This window comes from Rutilus rutilus (genome assembly GCF_951802725.1).
Source record: "Rutilus rutilus genome assembly, chromosome: 4".
Taxonomy (NCBI): domain Eukaryota; kingdom Metazoa; phylum Chordata; class Actinopteri; order Cypriniformes; family Leuciscidae; genus Rutilus; species Rutilus rutilus.
In genome coordinates this window covers 11,261,240-11,268,044 of record NC_140212.1, presented here as the reverse complement: position 1 = coordinate 11,268,044, position 6,805 = coordinate 11,261,240, and positions in this window count along the sequence as shown.

Sequence of the window (6,805 nt, the reverse complement as noted above, 5' to 3'; positions counted from 1 at the left end):
GGGGCATGTTCCTGCAGAGAGAAGAAAGAAGCATGTAAACACACAGTTGGAGATATCCAGAATACACTCAAATGAGACAGTGAGAGTGTTCATACCAGTCAAGAGCCAATCCCACCCAATCCACATCCAACTCACTGATGTATGTCTGACTGAACTGTTTTGTTTTACGATTAATCTCTTATGAAGTATTGCATGATTATATCTTACACATCCATATTACTTTCATAGCTGTGAACAAATGAACAAATTGGTGCTCAAGAACCATTTCTTATTTTATTATCAATTCTGAAAACAGTTGGGCTCCCTAATATTTTTATCTTTGTGGAAACCATGATACTTTTTTTCTGATTTTTTTCCCCCATTTATGTTCATTTAAAAAGACAAATAAGACTTGTATGCACTGTTAAGTGTTAGTATGTAAAGCTGAGACAAGATGGCTGGTGACAAACAATGTTAGCTTCACTCCTAATAAAAAAAATATATATTAAGCTTTATTGATTTCATATTTGCCCCTCCCTTTTCATCATCCAACACAAGCGTTTTTAGAGCTCGGAGTGTTTTGTCGAAACCTTATTAATTTCAGTAATAAGTAACAAGTGATCAATGTTGTATTCCTTAGCTGTCAAGCTAAGTGCAGAAAAACACATACAGTGCTGTTATATATGGCAGCCATGATGAAGACTTTCACTTCAAACTGGTAGGAGCGGTCTGGAGGCCCGAGATCTGTTTATGCTTTGTTTAAAACCCTCTCTCACATTTGTTCAGCTGGTTTGCTTTTCTTGGCATTAAACCATGAGGGCCCAGTACCGCAAAATCCAAATCCCCCTCAACCAGGTCCTCTCTTGGCTCCATTGACAGTCTGCACCTTGCCAAGTAGAGATGAGGAAATATACATATATATGTGTGTGTATATATATATATATATACAATGTAAAAAACACATTATAGGTCTAACTTTAGCATTAGGAAATTTGATCCATGCATATTTGTTCTGCTCCAGTTCGTAACAACCTCTGATGCTGTTGAAACCCCGATAATGCATTGCAACATCAGGGGAGTCCATGAGCCCACGGCAAGTTTTTTTGTGGTTACTTGTGGGATTATTATTCCCTGTGGAATGTGTATCTCTTTGTTTCAAGGGCATCTAGTTTGTGATTCATGGAATGGAGGGGTGTGTTGGACATGACTGTAGTCATTAAGTCTAAGTAAACAATGACTCTGTAAGTACGTTGAAAATAAGGGCTCTTCTGTTCATATGATAAGAGGATGTTGATGGAAAGGTAATGCGAAGCATGTTGACGACCGATCTTTGTGGGTCTTGGCTCTTTTGCCGTGGCTTTCTCTTTTATTCTTTGTCGCTCCCTTTGTTATTTTCCTTATCGTTGTAAAATACAATATTTGTAACACACCACACTGAAGGATCATGTGACACTGTAGACTGGAGTAATGGCTGCTGAAAATACAGCTTTGTTTCACAGTAATTTTATATATGTAAAAATATTTCACAATATTATTGTTATGGCGATTGATTCAAAACCAGTTCATGATATCCAGATTATTTCCAAATGTCACACGTCAGGTGCGTTGGTGGCGCCGTTTCAGATAAAGTGCCGGCATGAATTGAATGTGAAGGCGCCAGAGGTCTCACCTATTCTCATGGCTGCTAGTCCATTTGGCGTGACCCAGACTGGCTGGGGTTTTTTCATAAGGGCATCATGACAGATGATTAGTGAGGACACATGCAGTCAGACTGTGGTATGAGAGAACGTGGTGTCCTGGATAGCAGAGGGTAGGTGTCAAAATGTTTATCCATACCATAGAGAGAACATATGACAAAGCTATATACCACTCTATCCTCAAAGCTCCCAAACAGCGTATTATTAACTCCACACGTCATTTTGAAAGGACTGCTGCAAATCACTTCATCTCTTCATGGAGCCTTGAATAAATCATCTAGTTCATCAATCCAAACCAGATGAGCTCTGAAGAGGCGGATGAGTCTTTAAATCAGGCCAATATGAAGTGACATTCTGCATTCTGTGTCAGGGCTGAATCAGACATTAGACATGCCCAGAGTCAAGTCTGACACTTTAAGCCTGTTCAGTAGCACTCAGAGCAGGTCAAGCAGATCAACACAGTACACAAAATGAGATCACAGTGAATTCCATTGTCACTGCATGTCATTTTAATTTGGCACATTGCTCCTTAGATTTCAAATATGACTTCAGAATATATTTAATAATCAGCATGATCTTTTTGCTTTGGTTCATTAAGAAGTCAAATTAAAACAAAATTAAACATTATATATAGGTTATTCTTTTCTCCTTTGATCATGTCTTAGAGCATCAAGTGAGTCTGGATTGCCAATAGCGCCCCTCAAGAAAGAATGAAAGAAAGCAAGCAAGTAAGTAAATAAATAAATTTGTTTATTGTGTTTGTGTATGTGTATGTGTGTGTGTGTGTGTGTGTGTGTGTGTGTGTGTGTGTGTGTGTGTGTGTGTGTGTGTGTGTGTGTGTGTGTGTGTGTGTGTGTGTGTGTGTGTGTTCAAATAACAGGAAAGGAAGAAAAATAGTCTCAACGGCTTCGTTCCAGGTGCATCTGGTATTTTGTACAGCTTGGCATCCAGACTGAGGTTGCTAATGGATCGATATGAATTACAGAAGGAAGATTCCTAGACAACATGTAATCAAGTTCTAAAACAAGTTTCTTGTGCCCATTGTAAATTCTCACTGTCCTGAATGCAAAAAAAAGACAAAAGCACACTTTTCCATAACAACTTTTGTCTCAATAAAAAGCAACTTAAGAAAATGAGTCACACTGAATTTCATGACACCAATTTGCTATGGTTTTTAAAGCTAGCTTCACATTTCAGCACATAATATCTGAAATTCAGACAGGAGCTTCTTTGCATTTCTTCGCCTGAGATACATAAATGCAAACGGTTTGCTGTTTTTCCTCATAGAATCCCAGTCACTGAAATAAAGATTGCTGAGAGTGAGGAGAACGATTAACATTTCCGAAGTGTATCTATAATGATTTTACAGTGTGCGCCTATCCTCCGGAATAGTATGTGAGCAGAGCGTAGCGCTGAAGGAGCAGAGATTACATTCTACACACGTTCAGCTGTTTTCGCTGGCACAGGTCTGTGTTTACATAGTTGTGAGAATGGTGAGAGATGCCATGGTGGAACGCTCCGTTGTGGAAATCCACTGTGCTTTTGGAAACTGAAAAGCCGTCTACCTCAGCCCTGAGGTGACAAGCCACTTCCAAACTGGTTAACAAAGTTTAAAAGCCAAAGCTTTTAAACACAGGCGTGCCTTTGGAATTTTCTCTGTAAAGTAACTGTCATTGCAGTGTGGTTTGATTCCACTTAATCTGTGAGATCAGACCGTTAAAGATGACAAGTGCCTTGTTTGGAGAATATGATTGATATAAGCAGGAAATATGTCATAGATATTCATAGTGCCGAGTTAAGTTGAGAATCTACTTGTGTGTTTGTAAGTTGGCACTAGGAAGCCATCTGTCAGGCCAAATATGGCAATGAGAATGTATACTGGATTGGAGAAAGTGGGGAGGAGAAGGTCCTCTGTGATTAATTAGAGATCCTGATGGCAAGGACAGGTGCAGTCTGGAGAGAAAGGGAGAGAAAGACTGGTGAACAGTCCTTTGGGAACAAAACACTCTAACACACACAACATTCTATCTGAGCACTTAGAAAGGGCACCTCGCTTTAAGCACCAACACTTTTAGATACATAGACCCTCGTTTATCATAATGCCATCATGTTTTGCCCTGCTATTCTCAGCTAAAGGTAAATGATCACACTGGGGAAGAATATATGTGTCTGTTACTATCTGTCTGTCTGTCTGTCTGTCTGTCTGTCTATCTATCTATCTATCTATCTATCTATCTATCTATCTATCTATCTATCTATCTATCTATCTATCTATCTATCTAGCTTTGTGTTGTGCCAACATTCAAAATGAGTTTAGACAAAGAATATTTGGAAATTTTGGAATATATGGTTAAATTTGTCAACCCAGCACATTAAAGCATTTATTTGAAGGAAAATGTAATTATTCTGTAATCAATAATGATTGAGTGCTCATTTGTTTGTGTGTAACTCATGAGTGAGAAGAGCAGAGGTGTGCTGCTCATTATGTAGAACAGTGGCCCTTAACACTGACTGTCACACTACTGTGTGTTTCTAAATGTCTCTGACCTGCAGTGTTGGGGAACATGCATTACAACTTACAATTAATGTGAGTTATGTAATTAGATTACTTTTTTCAAGTAACTAGTAAAGAAACTTCTTTTAAATGTACAAAATATCTGAGTTACTTTTTCAAATAAGTAATGCAAGTTACTTTGTTTTCCCATTTATCGACTGACACCTCTACTGTCCGCATGTGGAGAGAAATCGTGAGTGAGGTGCAGAGGCAACGTGTGTGCTGTGTCAACATGATGGTTATTGTAGTTCTAGACAAACTGTGAGCACTTTTTGACTATTGTTCAAGTAAAAGATTTCCTGTATCATAAATCGATTAACTTTTGCTTAAAAACAATGAAAAACGCCCTAATCCTAAACGCAACCTTTCCTCTAAGTTTAAAAAAAAGGTCACTCCAGATTGAAAAAATTGGAACAACCATTAAACAAATTTTCCTGCTTATAAGTAGCACTTCCTAAAACTTTCTGCAACTGTTTAGAATTTTCTAGAACTGTTTTTCTAGAACAATCCAAATCTTGGTATAAATATATATATATATAGAAGAGACGGACAGAGAGAGAGAGGGAGAGAGAGAGGGGGGGGGTGTTGAACTTCTCCAGCGTCCTATTCTTCTGCAATCAAAAATGGCAGCACAGCTGATATGTTTAGTTGAGCTATGCTATTTACTATACGGGTGTGAATTTGCATTTCCTTTTGCATTTGCACTTTTGGTGTGATGTAAAGGGCCTTTACATTTGCCAAAAAACAGAACTTTGAATGGAAACATAACGCAAAACCAACGTAATGCATTACTTGCCATAAAAAGTAACTAAGCAATGCAATATTGTAACTCTTTTAAAAGTAACTTTCCCCAACACTGATGGCCTGGCTACACTTCAGCCAACAGTCGCAGTGATGAGCATGCACTTAAGCTCCTACAGGTTTGTTCAGTGTCAGTTCTTGTTTGCGTGTGTGGCAGGGAGAAAATCAGAGAGGGAGATGACACAGAGAGACAGATAAGGATAAGTGCACGTCTGAACAGATGAATGAGCGCAGATAAAGATCAACTTCTACAGAGAATTGTGTTTGGAATGGAAGATGGAGAATAAAATGAAAAATGAAAATGGGATGGAGAAATCTTAGAAAGAGGGCCAAACAGAAGACGAGAACAAAGAGAAAAGGAGAGAGGTTGTGTAAATGATTTAGTGAGAATAGGAAGTCCAAAAGTGACAGTGAAAGTTTTCATTCTGAATTTACTTGATGGATTTGGCCTGAATGTATTTAAAGCTGCAGTGTTTACAAAAAAGATTTACAAAATGTAGCCTATATATTAAGCGAGTATCATCATGAATCCATTTTCCAAACTGTGTTTTGGTCTTTTCATCACTACAGTACACCTATAATAAGTGTTTATATCCGGACTATTTTAGATGGGTCGTACCAGTGCGGAGTAGCCCAGTACCTGCGTGACTCGTCATAGACATAAACAGAGAGAAGTAGCTCCGGCTACAATGTTCTTCCACAAGACGCATGCAGTTCGGTTTATTAACCAGTAAGTAGCAGACTGCAGCTTTAAGAAAAAAATGGCTGATGTCTCACAGATAAGACCAGATTTTGGTTTCTCTACAATTTAAAATAACTGTTTTCTATTTGGATATATTTTAAAATGTAATTTATTCATGGCAAAGCTGAATTTTCAGCAGCCATAACTCCAGTCTTCAGAGTCACATGATCCTTCAGAAATCATTATAATATGCTGATTTGGTGCTCAAGAAACATTTATATTAATCATTGTTGAAAACTGTTTTTGCTGCTTAATATTTTTGTGGAAATCCTCCACTACTATTCAAAGGTTTGCGGTACATATATTCTTTTTTTTAAAGAAATTAATATTCAGTTTTAAATTCAGAAAATTTTGTTATAACATGATAATGACAAGGACTCCAGATATCGCCATCTTCAGATATCAGAGATAGTGCTCTATCCAACAAACTCACGAAATTTTTGTTTAAGAAAAGGCAAAGAGAAATGAGATCAGCTTGAATCTGGAGAAATGTGGCGGGTAAGGAGTAAAAAAAAAAAGAAAGAAAAGAATGATAGATGTGTGGCGAAAGAAAAAGAAGAGAAAAGATAAAGTGCCCAAATTCCACAGAAAGACAGACATACTGAGTGAAAAAGATTAAGAAGTGGTTATCACACAGTTACAATGAGGGATAGACCAAAACAGAGTGAAAGAGACAGAAACCTCTATGACTGGATCTGCTTTAGGAACATGGAGAAAGGGCTGGTCTCAGCAAGGCCCCATGTAGAGTGTTTTCCGTTTTCCCTGAACAGCCATTTCTCAAAGCCTCTCCTAGAGGTGAGGACAGAGGCCGTCTGGCACATGCTCAACAGATGTCTCTTCAGAAACTGTCTTTTAACTACAGGGACAAAACTATCTGTATTCCCAGCCTGGACACTCCAAAGCTGAGAGTAATTACCCTAGAAAACCAACCAATGGATGAAAGATTAATTTCAGACATAGTTAGAAATGATAAAAAAAAAAAAAAAAATCAGATGCATGCATCATTGCTTTATGTTTTGAGAGTCTGTTTTA